This window comes from Abramis brama (genome assembly GCF_963993115.1).
Source record: "Abramis brama genome assembly, chromosome: 22".
Taxonomy (NCBI): Eukaryota; Metazoa; Chordata; class Actinopteri; order Cypriniformes; family Leuciscidae; genus Abramis; species Abramis brama.
In genome coordinates, this window is record NC_139984.1 from 25,028,750 (window position 1) to 25,046,112 (window position 17,363).

The 17,363-nt window shown below is 39.2% G+C and overlaps 1 protein-coding gene across 1 annotated transcript in view; it reads left to right on the forward strand.

Moving 5' to 3' along the window:
• Nucleotides 1-17,363, forward strand: part of plxna1a (plexin A1a) — a 207,445-nt gene that overhangs the window by 69,073 nt on the left and 121,009 nt on the right. The gene's annotated exons all lie outside the window — the stretch shown is intronic.

Consider the following 17,363-nt stretch of genomic DNA (forward strand, 5'->3'; position numbering starts at 1 on the left):
CTATTGTTTTTTATTACCTCAGATAATGGTATTACATCCAGATTAGTTGTATTAAGACCAGCTGGTTCTTGTTTAGTCATTAAGGGGTGAGAGTAAGTTCAGGTCATGCGTTTCACTTCCTGTTTGTCTGTGTTTTGAACTCGAGGGGAATCTGTTCTTCTGACCTGAATTAAGATCCCTGTACATCATATTCATGGCATCCTGACCTAAACATAAGTGGTACTGACAAAAGGAAAAGTGTTAGCTAAATCAAACTAGTGCCTGGATTTAAAGCCCAAGCACTGCTTCCTCTTTTTTGCATAAGATGCTGTCGTACACTAAAAGTAACTAGCTCTCGACAAACAGCTTATTTGTAAAATCAGACTGTAATGATGTGTTTTAATGGTCATCAGCATCATAAATCCTGCAAAGTTTTTTATATTTTCATAAAAATAAAAAAAAGTACATTTATAACACTATACTTAGTATTATCTAGTTAACGCTGCTGTGAGGATGTTTCTAAAACAGCGGTTGTGAGAGTGACGATACATCTTTCTCTCTTCGGACTGCCGTTATCAATCTCTCTCTCTATTTTTTTTTTTTTAACTCTTTTTGAAAGTTGTGAAGACACTATTGTGGAGTTTTTCTTTTGCTATTTGAGCAAATGGGAACACAACAAATATATATATTTAATATAGTCTTTAATTCACTGCTATAGAAGTTTAGTTACTAGAAGTTTACCCAACTTCCGCTTTTTAGAAACCTGGAAATGTGAAATGGGTCACTACTATAAGGAGCGGTGTTGGGATAATGCTTTACATTTAACGTGCATTATGTAATCAAAAACTTTTTTTGAAGTTACGCATTACTTCATAAATTTACACATTAATATTTGAGTTCCCTTTCAGTCAGTCACGTTCGGCGTACGTATCCATTCCCTCCTTCAGGGAACGAGGGTTACAAATGTAACCGAGAGGTTATTTTTTAAACGGGTAATTCACGTTACTTTTCAGTTTAATGTGCTAAAACTTTTTTTTTTTTTAAGACTGAATTGAAATTCTCATCTCTATATAGTCACTTAGACGTGCACTGATGTGTGTGCGTGAACAAACAAAAACTAATGAAACAAGTTACTTTTAACTTTCAACAAAAAGGGTAATATAAGTTAACCCATAATGTTTGTATGGCATACATGGTTCTAGGGGTCAGGAAATATTGTGGTCAGATTTGTGTTTTTAAAAGAAATTGAATGTAAAACATTACGCAAAAGTAATGTAATTAGTTACTTCTTAATGCAATATTGTAATGCTTTACTATTACAAGTAACTTTCCCAAACACTGGTAAGCAGCATGCTACAAAATCCATTAAGATACATAAACTCTGACTTTCTTCTGTTTGCTTTCGTGTACAGTGTTTTTCTGGTTTCATTGGTTCCCCATCATTCCAGCATTTAAGAAAATGCTGATGTGCCTGGACACAATGTCGCATCCTGGAGAACTGTGGCAGCTGAGTGGTCCTGATAGGCGCTTTTATGATGACTCTGGCTGTATGCTGCACTCTGGCTCTGGATTTATACATGTGTAAGCATGCACATGTGTGTCGTGGAGGTTCTTTAATGTTTAATAGTGAGAAAAGGAACACACCTCAGTGCTCATGGGTAAGAATCTGCAGCCTTGTAAATCTCTGCATTTCTGCAGAATCAGATGTCATTCACAAAGTTCTGCACATTTCATGTTTATTATTTGTTTTTTATTGGTAATATTTTCAGTTAGCAATAGGTTTTTTTGATTGCACTTTATTTTAGAGTATGTGTACTTACATGTACTCACAGTGTACTTGCCTAAGAAAATACTGGGTAATATACGATAACTACAGGGGTTAAGGTTATGTTTAGGTGTAGGTTCAGGGTTAGTACCCAGTTATTGTAATTACTGTAATAAGTACACAGTATGAACATGGGGAACAGGACTGTAAAATAAAGTGCTACTGTTTTTTTCTTAGTTCAGTTTAACTCTGTTAAATATATATTTTCTCCCAAAATTAGTACAAAAAATGAAAAAGTATGTAGACTCCGTGTGGACCTGTTTAAGTGGCAGCACGGCTATTATATATAATTAACAGGAGTGTAATGAGGACAAGAAATGTTAGTTAAAAGTGGGGGAAACAGTATTGAGAAATGACTTGAGCCAGACGTGAACCCACATCTCCCATGTGGACTCCACAACTCGGTATGTTGCGAAATGCTAACCCACAGCTCTTTTAAATTATATAGAGTTTTGCCACATGCAAGATTAAACAGAAAATGCAAAGTGGTTTCAACACAAGCACATGATTATATGCGATGGGATCAACTCCTGCAGATTAGTTTGCAATAAATGTGAGAGTATTAGAAGTCTTGACATTTCCGAGTCTGCGGTTCTTAAAAACAAAAGAAAAAGTTTGCTGTCAATATTCTGGGGTTTAGTTCACGTTAGTTCAACCAATAAAAGGGAGGGAACTAACACTGGTCAGAGATCAGTCTGTCTTAATACAAAGGAGCACAGACAGTAAGTCTCTTATATTACGAGCACTGATCCCGGGTCAGGCACCAGGAGTGGGTTCTGATCTTTGAGAGTATTGACGGATCACGATGGAGTTTACCAAACAGATTAGCTTACAATCCATGTGGGAAAAACAATGTCAGGCCAATAAACAGCACAGCCCAGATGTTGCCTTAAAGGTCAATCCGCATGCGCACTGTGTGTGTTTGAATATGTTGTGATATTCCCGATCCTCTTTATCCCAGTCCTGCTGTTCCCCATCATGCTGGTCCCAGTTGTCTGGCGTCTTTGAGCTACAGCAGGAAATACCAGCGCGGCACAGGCCTGTTGACTCCAGGACGTGGTTTGGCTTAATGTATTCTTCTCATCTCATCTCCTCATATCTTCATGTAGTTTTCTGGTGCAGATTGCAGATTTCTGGTGCAGTGTTAAACCACTAGCAAAGAAGGTAAACCTACAGAACTTGTTGACTGGACACTTTAAAGTCATGTTTGAGTGTTCAACAAGTTGAAGTTCTCACTTATGTTTCAATTAAGTATGAGATGTTTCTCCTAAAATTGTATTTAAGGAGAAACTGAGGAATAACATGGTTTTAACATGAATTTATATAGCATAGCTCAATGAATTTAATGAGAAATGTTTGAATTCATATTAAAATCGGACTTTTGATTTCAGACTGTGGCATCTGAGAACAGTTTTTGATCTCTTCTGAAGCTCTTGAGGAGCCACATGTGAGATTTTCTCTCAGGAGAAAAGTCTAGGAAGCTGGATACATAAGCATTTGTTCTCAGTTTCATCTCATTGGTGTCTCAGGGAAACAATTGAGATCTCACTTGTGACTTCTTGTGTTTAAGCATTAGGTCAGTAGGCGGGGAGTAGGCCATCTTTAGCGGTTGTTCGAACACATTCGACCACATCAGCGTTTACACTATGAAAGCAATCCAGTCGAATGCATTTTTGACTACCTTTGGAAGTTGTTGAAAGTGGACAAGCTTAACTTTTTAGACAATGTCTTGTGATTGGAGCTGCTCAAATAGGCACTGTGAACTCCAACAGCCACGGTGGAAGAGGTTCTCAAGGGAAACACTGAAAGATAAAATTGGATGGATGTGTATTGAGGAAATTGTTAGGGTTCAGTGCTACAGTATTCTGTGTAACACTGTCCTAACCAGGCATAACATGATAAAAATGCCAAGTGATAAAAGCTATCTCGTCCATATTTATAATAGAGTTTGTTGAGCAGCCCTGCCCACAGTAAAATCCCATTCGTCCAAAATCGTGGTCCACGTAAGTTTAATGTGATTGGCTGTTTTCGCTTGTTAGTGTATTCTAACTAATTGGTGGAATCTTCCAACCAAGACCAGTATGAGCAATATTAGTCGTCATACTTGACACATTAACTGAGAGTTTCACCTGTCTTTAACACATTCCCTCATTAATTTCCCTCCACAACAAATCCTTCTTCATTAAATGTTTGAAAATAACTCCCCATCTGGACAGTGACCTTCTGTGCCATGCCACGTATTTCTTTCCCAGCGCCCTTTACCTGTGAGAGCACTTCATGAACTGTGCCATCTATTTACTGAATGGCACGGGCTCAAGGCTCAGCCATTTTGGCAGCCATTCACTGGCAGGAGAATTGTGTTCTGGCTGCCCATCGAGGGCTGCTTTGAGAGTTTTTGGAGTGATTGTGGCTTGTGCTAGGAGAGTGCTAGCAAACAACTCCCACCTCCTCGTCCTCATCCTCCTCCTCTTCCCGCTCTCTCGGTCCAACTGTGAAGGTCTACGTGCTGTTGAGAGTCTTGAGTGAAGTGTGGAATGAACTGAGCGCACTTTGAATGCAATCCTCCTCAAAGCATTCTTCTGTAGAGGCCATCGAGACATCCAGAGGGCTTAAGTTTGGATTAGTTTTAAGCCCCAGGTGAGAGAGCGTAGGTTCAAAGTTAGTCCAGTCAGGGGGGTGAACTCTCAAAGGAATCATTCATCAAAGTTAGGACAGCAGCTTGAGATTTTGCTAGTTTTCTCCCCCTGTTTTAGCTCTTGAAACTGTCTGGGATTGTCACTGGAACTGTCAGGGAGGACCTAAACTGCCAGGGGCGACCTTCAGACCAATGCTAATAATAGTAATTCTTGTGTCTTTTAATATTAGCAGAACGTGAAAGTGACTGTTCATGAGTGTCTCTCAGAATTAGTTCATCGATGTGCCTCTCACTGTCTCTGCCAGCAGTATTTACTCTCGTTGGGCTATGTTTGGTCTCATTCAGCTATGAGGTGTTCAACCTCTGGGTGAACTACACATTTAATGTTCCTCCCTGCGGCTGTGCACCATCTTTCAGCACCCCAGTCACTCATTTAACTACCTCTTTCTCTCAAAAACTCCTACTCATATCTCTATCCATCTATCTCCATGCTACTCTTCCTTGTTTCATAATGTTCCAGTGGGGTTTTATCAAAAGTGAGAGTTTTTGTATTCTGTTTCCAACTGCAAGTAGAAAAAAACTTTTTTCAAACTATGTTTATATATATATATATATATATAATATATTCTTAGCTTTCCATATATACATATCTATGTTTGTGTGTGTGTGTGGATAAAGTATGGAAATAGTTAGTAATTAACATTCAAAGTCAAAGTCAAATATAATAGTTACAAAAGATCTTAATATATATTTCACCAAAAATAATTAATTACAATTAATGTAAGATTACTCTGAATCTTACAATTATAAAAGTTTTCTCTTTTTATTCATTTTTGCTACAGTACCATTAAAATTTCCATAAAGTATGTAAATTACCTCTGTTATGATTGGCTAACTTCTGTATTTCACAATGGTAGGCGGGGAAAAATGCTGAATAGGCATTAACATGTAAACTTGTGTGGTTATGTGACTATATTCTAATGTTTTTGATGTCATAGTCTTGAAGATTATTTAATATTTATGAAAGTAAAACCGTCTAAATGCAGATTTGGGTTGAAAAACCTGATCATTTCTTTGAGCCTTCACATTTCAAGATGGAGGCTTGTCAGTTAAATGGATGTGGCAGGAGCTAATTGGTCATAATTACTGTAAGGAATCAATGAAGAATGATGATAAATACTACTAATTTAGCTGCTTTATGGGGCAACAGGCTTGAGCAACAAAACTTCATTACCCATAATTCCTGGCACAAGAATGATAGACAACATAAACCATCAATTGCACACCTAATGCACATCCTTTCCTTTTTGTTTTATTGTGCTGGTGCTAAAAAGCTTCCTGTCTCTGTCAAGAAGTGAGAAAGAGAAGGACAAATATGAAATTGCCCGGCGAGTCCATTTTATTCCAACCATATTCACTCGAATGCACATCACATCGTAATTACAACTTCCAAACTCGTAAATAAGACCTTCCCAGGAGGACTTGAAAGCAGCATTAGTTTATAGCTGGGGGAGAGCTTTCTGAACCTTAGTGTATATTCACAAACTCTTCATTTTTTTTAAGAGCTTTTTTTCCCCCATAGTATGGCCCCTTTAAAGATGACGACCCCAGCGACCCTCATCATGCTTTAATAAACTCATGACAGCACGCTGAAGTGCTCATGTCAGTCACACAGATCCTGCGGCATCATTAGGCCCAGTCAGACTGTGCCGAGCGCACGGGTTCTGTTTCCTGAATAGTGATGGTGGTGAAATCAGCACTGGTGTCACAGACTCTTCAAGCAGCGCGGTTGCAGCCGTCAAGCCATCATATGGCGTAACCGACGTGGAGGAAGCGTTGTTCGTGTCCTGCTCCAGGCAAAATGTATGTTTGTGTGTCATTGTCTGCCACAGTAATTCTTTTAATGAAGACCTGTTGTGTTCTCGTGGTAGAAAGGAGTGCTGGGATTGTAGGCATACTACAGCAGACAGAAAGTAAACATTCACATTTATTACCTCTAGTGCGATTAAGCCTGTTGGTTATTGCTTAAGCCTGCGAAACCGGGGTATTGGAGATGGAGAATTGAGGATGGAGAATTCGCTCTGTTGACATATGCAAATGCAGACACGCATACATACTGATCCTCCCCGTTTGAGGAATATCATCGATTCATACATAAGAAGCCCGCCTGCTGGGTCACAGCATTGCATTGACTCCTTCAATTATCTGAGGCTGTAGTGCGTAACCTCACCCCGCTAGGTTTATCCTGTAGCTGCGGGTCGTATGCGCATGTGCCCGTCTTTGTGTGTGTGCCCAACTCAATAGTTAATGATGCTCAGATCCTTTCTGAATACCAAACATTGAAGAAATGCATCGCAAATCTGAGGTATGTTCTAAAATGCTGTCATTTGAATCTCTCTGCTTTGGTATTCAGGTGGCACTTCTGGTGGCTTTGAGCTTAAGTTGTAGGTAGAACTCAGTTGTTATGTTTGTTATATATATTTTGAAGGAAAATAGTGTTTAGTGTTACAAAAGCCTCTACCATGTTGCTGAAGTGCTTAAGATTTAGCTTTAGCTATGTTTTGAGTTATGGTAACTGGTTTTTAGTTGCTCCAAATTTGTCATTAGTTGAAAGAAGGTCCAAATTCAGCTAAACAAATTACAATTTTGTCATCGTTTATATAATATTTTGAGAAATGTTTGAGTTTTTTGTTAATACAATGGAGACCAGTGGACTCAAATACTGCTTGGTTACATTCTGATATGAGGGTGAGTAAATGATCTTTATTTTTGGGTGTACTGCCTCTTTAAGCTTGTGCGACTGGCTGATAGGTGTTTGCTGGTCCAAAGTGGTCTAGCTTGGGCCACCAACTAGAAACCATCTACCAAAATCAGTTTAACCTGGATTAGCTATTGTTAGGTTTTGTGGTAACACTTTACAATAAGGTTCATTAGTTAACATTAGTTAACTACCTTAGTTAACATTAACTAAGAATGAACTATACTTCTTCAGCATTTATTGATCTTAGTTAATATTAATTTCAACATTTACTTATACGTTATTAAAATCAAAGGTTGTATTACAAAGTTAATGCACTGTGTATTTTTTTATTAACTAACATTAATAAAGATTAATAAATACGATAACAAATGTATTGCTCATTGTTAGTTACAGGTTAGTTCATTCATTATGTTGTTAACTAATGAACCTTATTGTAAAGTGTTACCGGTTTTGTTAGTTACTTTAGCTATGTGGTTCAAGTCAAAAGAGTTGGGTCTCTCATGTCGTTCCAACTCTGTGTGACTTTTCTTCTTCTTCTGTGGAACACGAAAGAAGATATTTTGAGAAATGTCTGTGTTTTTTTTTCACACAATGGAAGTCAGTGGATTCCAATTTGTTTGGATCCCAACCCAGTTCCGCAGAAGAAAGTAAGTCATGTGTGTTTTGAACGACATGAGGGTGAGTAAATAATGACAGAATTTTCATTTTAGGGTAACTATCCCTTTAAGAGCTATAGTAATAGTAGTAAACAGACCTGGAAGTCATAACCCTTTTGTTATAATGCTGCTTAATAGTTAAAATTCTCCATCGTTTGTCATGTATCCTAAATGTTAAATCATTGGATCTGTCACATTGGACAGAGGATAAACATCACCTCAAATCGAAATGTCATAAAATACCTCTCTTGACATCAGTCATTGATCTTCTGATGAGGATATGTGACTTACATCAAAATCATTGCGTTAAGAGAGATAGTCTGTGCTGTGACTGGGAAGATCAAGTGCCTCTCTTTTCGTTCCCCTCCTTTCATTTGTCCCCCTGAGAACGAGGGAGCTGATGAAGAGGGAAACGTGGAATGCCAAACATGAGGAACAATGTCTGTCTACCATGACCACAAACAAAAAGCCTTCCGTACTGCGTGGCTAATGGGCTGTGCTGTATCTCAATTGACTGAAGCAAAGGCACGGCTTGTCGTCTCCTGAACTCGATCCCTGTGCCGTTGCATTTGCTCTGAGATATGTTAACGCTGCAGGTAAGAATTTCCTACAAAAAAAAAAAATCTGTAAAAAACATTTTTTTATTATTATTTTTTTCATATTAAAATGAGTCAGATTGGTTTTTTTGTGTGTTTTTTTGGATTTTTAATATATTTTTTTATATTTTAGAAATAAAATAAAAAAGTGTAAATTGCAAATCACCTAATTTTTCAAAGAGTCCGTCTTTCTAAACCCCTCATTTCTGCGAGCATTCTCTGCTCTGATTGGTCAGAAGGCCCAGTTTGTTGTAATTGGTCTACCAATGCACAGTGATATGAATGATGCCATTTGGTTTTTCCATATCAAATTCAGCGAGAGTCCTTATCCATTTGAAGTGCATGCAAAGTGGATTCGCAGCAATGAAAACAGCGTCTTCTCAACATGTCGACAACACGAACCAAACTCAGCAGAAACTACAGTGTTTGAGGGCAAGTCAAAGTAGACATCGTTCGCAGGCACCCAATTAAGACTATCAGCTGCCATTATGCAAATGTATTACATTGTTACATGGAAGTGAGATTGGATTTGCTGACGACTTGTTTCAGCAGTTCAGAATTTATTCTTTTTTTTAGGAGACAATAACGTTATTTGTCGTGCACTTTGATCTGTAAAACTTTGCAGACGTTTTACATTCACAAACAGCAATATTACACACTGCATGAAAGGTCATTTTTGAAAAAGCATAATAGAGGCACTTTAAGTGCATTGTACAATTTCCATTCTAAGATGATTTAACATACTGCATATTCTAAGAAAGTTAGCCCTCAACGTCATGCAGCTGTGGTTTAGCTGTGAGTTGGGGTGCGTTTTTGGCCTGGCTGGCTTGTTTGAGAGCAGTTGGTTATTCCCATGTGTCAGTTTCTCGAAGATTAATAGAAGCCCAGTGCGCGTAGCCTCGGGCGGCCTCCTTTCAGGACTTCTCATGGCCATTCATATTCATTTACAACCTGCGTGTGGCAGCACGGGAGCGAAGCCGGATTGACACATGCACGCATACACACACATACACACACCCCCACATAAATACACTGCCATGTGCGACTGGCAAGTTATTGTAGCGGAACACACATACACTGAGATCCTGAGACGACATGCCAAACATGGCAGCCGTTCAAGGAGAACAAAGAAAACAAAGCAAAGGCTCTCACACATTTGTTTGTGCTCACAAAACCATTTTGTATTAAAATCTTTGTCTATATTTTGTTCTCTTCATCTTGTTTTAAAGGGATAGTTCTCTCAAAAATGAAAATTCTGTCATTTATTGAATCACTCTCATGTTGTACCAAACTCGTATCATGAGGATCATATTTATTTCCCTACTATGGAAGTTTGTGACTTCAAGCTCCAGTGGTTGTCAAGCTCCAAAAATGACAAAGCATGTACTGTATGTATGACTTATGCGTTAAGTTTTCTCAAACCATGCGATAGCTTTGTGTGAGGAACAGACACAAAATGAAAATTCTCCCCTTCTCCATAACTCTCAGGATTTTTTTTTTTGCAGGATGACTGGTCATGAGACAGGGTTGTTATCGCTTTTTATTGTTCTTTTTCAGTTTGTATGTACTTTTCACTCTATCTTTGTTAGTTGTTTTTTAGTTTTAGTTTTATATTTGACATAAAGAAGAGAAAAGTCATGAGAAGGCATTTTAGTTTAGTTTGTTATCATTTAGAAATATTCGTTTTTGGACATCGACAGCTTATGCTCCATTCACTTTCATTATCTCCATTAACTTTCATTATACAAAAAGAGCAGCTTGAACATCCTGCTAAACATTTGCTTCTCAAAGCTGGAGCAAACAGGTTTTGAACAGCATGAGTGTGAGGATTTAATTTTTTTGCGAACTATCCCTTTATATCACACGGGTCTCTGTGGTGTAGTCGTATTTTTAACAACTCAGCTTTTACGAATGACCATCAATCCCTCTGTTTTATTGGTGCGGTGGACCTTCTGAAGACATTCATTGTGGGTGAACCCTCGAGTCGGAGAGCAAGAGAGATGAAGAGGACGCGAGACTCTTGGCAGGGAGGTTGAGTTCTGCGGTTTCCTCTCGCTACCGGAGACCAGGATCAGGTTCGGCCTCAGATTAGATTAATTCCCGAGCTTCCTGTAATTGATGGATAGATTGATTCAGGCTCGTTTGTTACTGTGTAGCATACGCTAAATGAATTGGAGGATGAGAAGAGAGTCAGCAGAAGCCGCTGTGGTTTCACACACACACACAAGCGTTCCCTCTTTCTCTTATACTTCATTGTATGGGACCATTATGATCTCATCATTCCCTGTAGACATGCCCCCAAAGACCAGAAAGCCCATAATGCATTTGATTTAATCCATCTGTAAACGACCTGTGAATGAATGAGACACATCATTAGTGGTCTATCAGGTTACCAGGCTGCTTTCTTTAGACTTGGACAATACGTTTTAGGCCTTTGAAGGTCTGGGTGGGTGTTTTTGCCATCTTGATACATGAGAGGATGAGATGGTTGGTGAAAAGTTGCGCCAAAACCCTTTTATCCTCGTGCTGGATGTTTCAAGAAGTACTTGTGGCTAGTGTGTATATGCTTGTGTGTGTGTTTGAAGGCGAGAAAAGGGGGTTGGGGGAAAATGCTTGGTTTTTTCTGGCAGGCTCATGTCTGTTAGGACATTCTTCTCGCAACCACAAAATGACTAACTTTCCTGCTTCACTCTCTTTTTTTTCCCACTCTCTGTTTGTGTGGCTCATGTTCTCCCATTGATTCTGGCCCCTCTCGGATGGCGAAGGCGGGACATGGGCGGAGTTACATGCGTATGTCGCAACATCTGTGTGGGAACGTTTTGTTTGTCATGTATAAACATCCATTTGGAGATAGGTTTGAGTTTGGGAGCGTTATATCCTTCCAGTTCCAGTCTCAGAGGCGTCTTGCACCAAACCCTTCCCCCCTGCTCCGCTATGCCTGTCAGGCCTATCGTAAACAGCCATAACTCAGAGTTCGGCCGGCCCGGGCCCTTTTTCTCGCCCCGCTTTACCATCGACAAAGTGCAGACGACACCAGGAATGTGGCATTGTGTAATTGTGTATGGCTGCTTTAAATGGCAATTTGAAGCTCTGGTGGCTCTGTAATTAGCGGTGCGGTCCCTCTGGAGCGGGCTTATCGTTTCCTTTGTAATTACACATCTGAATACAGCGGTGTGCATGCATGCGGCAGGCCTCTCTTATCGCATGTCGACGCGCTGGCCGTGCGGAGCCAGGCTTATTGCTGCCCTGCACTGTGCGACCATGACAAAGGTTATTGAAGAGGAGGGGGAGGAATAAGGCAGGGGTTAGAATCGTTTGCGGCGGGGGCGATAGCGTCAACGGCTGCGCTCTTGGGTTAGAGATACGACTTTTGCCCTTCAAAGTGTCAGTTTATAGCGCTGCTGGGGTATTAATTTAGCAGTTTTATGCGTTTTAGAGGCCAGATATGTTGAAGTGTTAAGCAATGCATCCTTTAATGGTGGAATGTGAGTTTTTTATTTCCACATTTTATCTGTTGATTGTGGTGGAAATTCTGCAGTGTGGAATGTTTTCGTAAATTGATATGCCAAGACGACTATAAGCAAGTCATCATTTGGTTGATTTCCCAAGTCTTAGGCCGCGTGTCCACCAAAGCGTTTTTAGCTAGCTGTGGGCGCTTGAGAGCGTTTTGGCAGCGTAGCGTTTTTTTAGTTGAGCGCCTAGCTTGCTATGATACGGAATATCCACGGAAGTATTATTAGTTTCTCATTTCACAGATCATTTGTTTCTGTGTTGTTTCTATATAAAAATGTTGATACAATGTGAAGTATTTGCTCTGGCTCTTGTTTTAAATTATTTTGTTCTGTTATTATGCTTCTTGTTGTCATCTGTTGACGTTGTACAAGCAGAATGTGACGGTTGGTCGGTGTGGTATTTGTCCCGCCCCTCCTCCACTGTGATTGGACGGCTGGGTAAAAAGTGACAGTGATGAGCGCTGCGTTTTACCTAAAGTTGAACATTCTTCAACTCGCGTCTCGTGGAAAAGACGCTCAGCACCTCGTTACGCTCCTGGCATTTTAAAAACACGGCGCTCCCAATGAAAACAATTGGAAAAATACGCCATCCGCGTGAAAAAACGCTTTGGTGGACACAGGGCCTTAGTTCAGTAGCGTATCTTTAAACCTCAGGGGTTATGATCCTTTGAACTTTGACCTATGACCTTGTTCTAGCCTCAGTGTCAGCATAAAGGATGTAGTATATCGTTATGTAGTGTTTTCTCTCCTTTGTGTTCTACCTTTTTTACCTTTATTTGAACTGTAGGTACCCTTAGAAGCACTTCTCTCCCTGCCTGCTGAGATTGCTCATTTGTGGTGTCTTCAGTCATGCAGGAGCCCCTTTACATGCTGCAGTAGGTTAATGATTTAGTGTCTATTGTAATACAGAATGAAGGCCTGGAGTAAAGGAAGAAAGAGAGAGAGGATATAGGAGAACAGGAGAGGGTAAAGAAATAGGTGTTTACGGGGAATGTGTGGATTAAAAGCCATAACGTTGATGGATTGTTTTAATTTGCTGGCCTGTGACCACAGAGCGGGAGAGACCAGATGCTCAGGGACTCTATTTGCTCTCACTCCCTCTACTGGCAGGAGGCGTCACTGCAACTAAACCCAGTTAAACACCCACGAAATTGGCCCTGTGCATGAGATTGGAAGCTGCTTAATGTAATGAGATGTTTGACGATCCTAGAGATGGTTTTATTATCTGCTTGAAAGGTCAACTTATAGTTTATAGACCAAGGTGCAGTCCTAGACAGTTGTCCTTTTTTTAAATGGTTGGTCACAAAAATAGTATTGAGAATTGGTGTCTTGTAGAGTATTTATCAATGTATCTTCATGAGCCAATGTGTCAAGAGCTAAAAGTTAGGCTCCTTAACCCTTATAAAATTAAACATGCTACTAGTTTTGTCATGCTAGCATAAATAACCCAATCTCTGTGTAAATTATATTTTGGCAGAAACAGTGGTTGCCAGAGTAAATGTTTGTTGAGATTATTCATACTGCCATACTTCTCTGCCCCTTTTTGGTTATTTTAAGCTTTAATATTTGTCTCGGCAAAATATTAAAAATCTCATGACAGCAGCTACGTGCTAAAGGCTGAGAGCAGCATCTCTTGTCATTAAAGCTGAATGTGTGTGTGTTAGTGTGGTCAGGAGGACGGCACAAATACAGTATGTTGAGGTAATCATCACTGACCCTGCCTGACCTGCTGCGCCTCCACACTAAGTGTTCAGTGTGACGCTGCATTAGTGACCCTTTGTGTCCCGTGCGGCGCGGAGTGTCACTGAGGGTTACGGGGAATACAGCAGCTCAGATGGGCATCTAACAACACAGTCATGTTCCTAGTCCTTAAAAATAGAGCAAAATGCTCCTTTTTCTAGCTTACTTGTGGGCTCATAGTTTGTGTCATTAGCCACAATGCCAAAATCCAGTTCTCAAAAGTCTTGTGAACAAATGTTCACTGTGTTTTATGGCCTTATTTCAGTGACTTACATTTATTTATTTTTTTAACAACGCATAAACGCCATTTTCTCAAAACTACAAACTTTTACATACATGCTGCTCACATATTGTTGTAGCAGAGTTTGTGTTGAATACAGTGTAATCAGACTTGAAAATAGCCATGACAGTGTTATAAGTAATTGAAATAAGCACAAATGTCAGGGCATGTCAAAACAACTTTAGGGCCCAAAAACACATCAGATGTTTCACAACTGCCTCTTATGAGGGTTAAACCAATTGTCAGTCTCTTGTGTGATTTTTGTGTGGAGATAACATTCTGTAGTTGTTGCCTATATAGAGCTTTTCAGTTCAATCAGTTTTCAGGTTCCGTTTTAGTTTATACTTGTAGCTGCCTATGTAGATAGTGAAGTGACTCTCTCTAGGATTTGAAACAGGAATGTTGTAAATGTTTTGAATAATAATCCCCAACTTGAGATTCTGGTTGGCTGATTTTCCCATTTCTTAACTAGCTTAACCAACACCTGTTTTTGCCCATATTTTTCTGATCCCATGAAAAATACAGATTAGTATGATGTCACACAAGCTTCTCTTTTGTTATATGATCAATTCATCAAAACAATATCATTGAAAAGTTTAGGGTCGGTATGTCTTTTGTGCTTACCAAGGCTGCATATATTTGATCACAAATAAAATTGATACTAATTAAAATAACTTTTTTTCCTATTTTAACATATTTTGAATTTATTCCTCTGTTGGCAAAGCTGAATGTTCGATTACTCCAGTTTTAAGTGTCACATGATCCATCATTCTAATATGCTGATTTGCTGCTCAAGAAACATTTCTGATTATTATCAATGTTGTTTGATTTGAAATAGAAATATTTTGTAACATGATAAAAGTCTTTACTGTCACTTTTGATACATATAATCAAACTTTTGAATATAGTGTACATATATTTCTACCTTAAAATGTTTTGATCTACAGAATTTAATATAGCCTAACATACATATACAACAAAGAAAACCCTTCAATAGGCATGCAACCTTTTTTATTTGTTGTTGCATTAAATCCACTAGGCTCAATGAGAGGCACATTCCCTCACGCTTCTGCTTGTTCCGAAGCAGATATTTCTGTAAGATTTATTCATGCTCGAGAGCAATTGTTTTACGCTGATGATTTTTTTGGTCTTATTTGCCTCTCACTTGTCTCATTTCATCTAACAGGCTTTTTTTCCTCATTTGCTGCAGATGGTGTTGAGACACATAGCGTTCTCTTCTTAGACCTTCCTAGATCACCCGCTAAAAACATCCCACTGTTCTGGCTCTCTCTACACAACTGTTCTCTTAAAGTACACACACATACAAAACAAAAGACATGCATACACAATTCATGATTTATGCTGGCAGGAATTTTTTTACATATTCTCGTGTCACCCAACACTTTCCTAAAGAAAGTGAACCTGGAGTTTTACTCTCATTAGCATACACTCATCTATGTGTGTGTGTGAATCTATGAGCAAACTTGAATCTAGGTCGTGTAACAATATGCCGAGCTACAGTTTGCTGATGCCCATAGGAGACAGTGTGTCGCGTGTTTTATCTTGTGTGTGTGTGTGTGTTTCTTTTTTTGTCAGTGCCAGTGATATATGCCTGTGATCATGAGTTTCTGCTTTGTATCAGGGATATCTGTTCATGTGTGTCTGTGTGCATGTGCTTTGAGGATGCTGACAGTGCATACTACTCAAGTGTGCGTGTACACGAGCAGCGAGTTTGTGAATCATTTCAGTTTGCAGTGCATTTTTCTTAATGCAGTCCTGAAGTCCTTTTTTTTTTACATCCTTATGTGTGACATTGACCATGTCATGTTTCAATGCTTTGAAGTTGTAAATCTTTGAAATATTGCTACCTCATTGTGCTCATAAAAATCTGAGAATTAAAACAAAACAAAACAAAATAAATGTGTTTGCATGCACTAATGTTTGTCAATCTGAATGAATCCAATCAGATTTGCAGTCTGATTCACAAAACGGCGCTTGCACGGTTTAGTTTATGCATTCAGAACCAGAGAAAGTCTGCACAATAATGTCACCAATGACACCGTGAGTATCATTTTATGTACATTTTAATAAAATAAAAAAAGCCAACACACGTCAGAAGAGCTTTTTAGCAAATATTTTAGTAGAATGTAAAACTAATGTGTTAAACACAGCCATGCATACATTTTTGAATCAAATTGAGTAAATAGTCTGATTCAAGCGTTAACGTGTAATTTTTTTTCCTGTTAATACGATTATTTGAGGTCTACACCATCAATTGAAATTTCATTTGATTGGACACAATAGCTTCGTGGGCAGCGCTCCGACATGTAGCGTGGTTGTGCTTCAGGCGACCCGATTTCGAGTCCCGGCTCGCTGACCTTTTCCGATCACATCCCACTTCACTTTCCGTCTTCTCTTATCAGTGTAAATGTGCTGTTAGACTACAGTTAAATAGTCAGAGTAAATAGTACCCCAGTATGAAACCAAAACTGTACTTCTATGCCTCAAAGCCTTGTTTTCATTAGCATCAAATTAAATATGCCATCTACTCTGACTGAAGGTGCAACTAACAGCTTCTCCCACCATCTTTTCTCTCAATATCTTTAGCACCACTATTCCTAGAAAGCTTCCTCTCAGTAGTGTTAGCATAATGCTTAGAAAGTAGCATTTCTCTTGATAATGTTAGAATACAAACATCTAAGCTAGTCTTTCTCTTACTAATGCTAGCATAACTACTTCTAGAAAGTTAGCCTTCCTCTCAATAATGTAACAAAGCCTAGAATGCCAGCATGCTATTAGCATAACAAAAGAACTGAATTCACTTTAGCATGAGGATTTATTAAACCTTTTCAGATGCGCAACATGAGTGCTAACTCTTCAGCAGTACACAATCAAACCGTCTAGGGCTAATTTGCATAAAATATACTGACAAGTGCTATAGTCAATAGGCACAAGCATACGTTGTCTCTGACATGTGATTGGTTCAGAGCAAAATGTAAGAATACTACAGTGACAGTCCCATATATCTACACCAGAGCACAGACATGGCCATTGATAGAGTTTTGGGTGGGCAAATTGTTAGTTAGCAGAGTTTTTTTTTTTGTCTATGAACGACAAGTTCTCTCTCTCCCTTTCTGATTTAGGCTCCCAAACAGAGACACGTAATGAACACCTAACAGGAAAGAATGACCACGTTACCTGCACAACTAATCTATAGCCGTAATTGGAAAGGAAACATGTCCATTCATGTTCAATTTGTCCTGCGGTTCCCTCTTGTAAATGGAGGCACATCCACAGCATCTAACATTAACATCGTTTAGCCATTTCTTTAGAGGCGGCTCTTTGTAGTGCTACACGCTTGTTTACGCCCCTCTGGCGT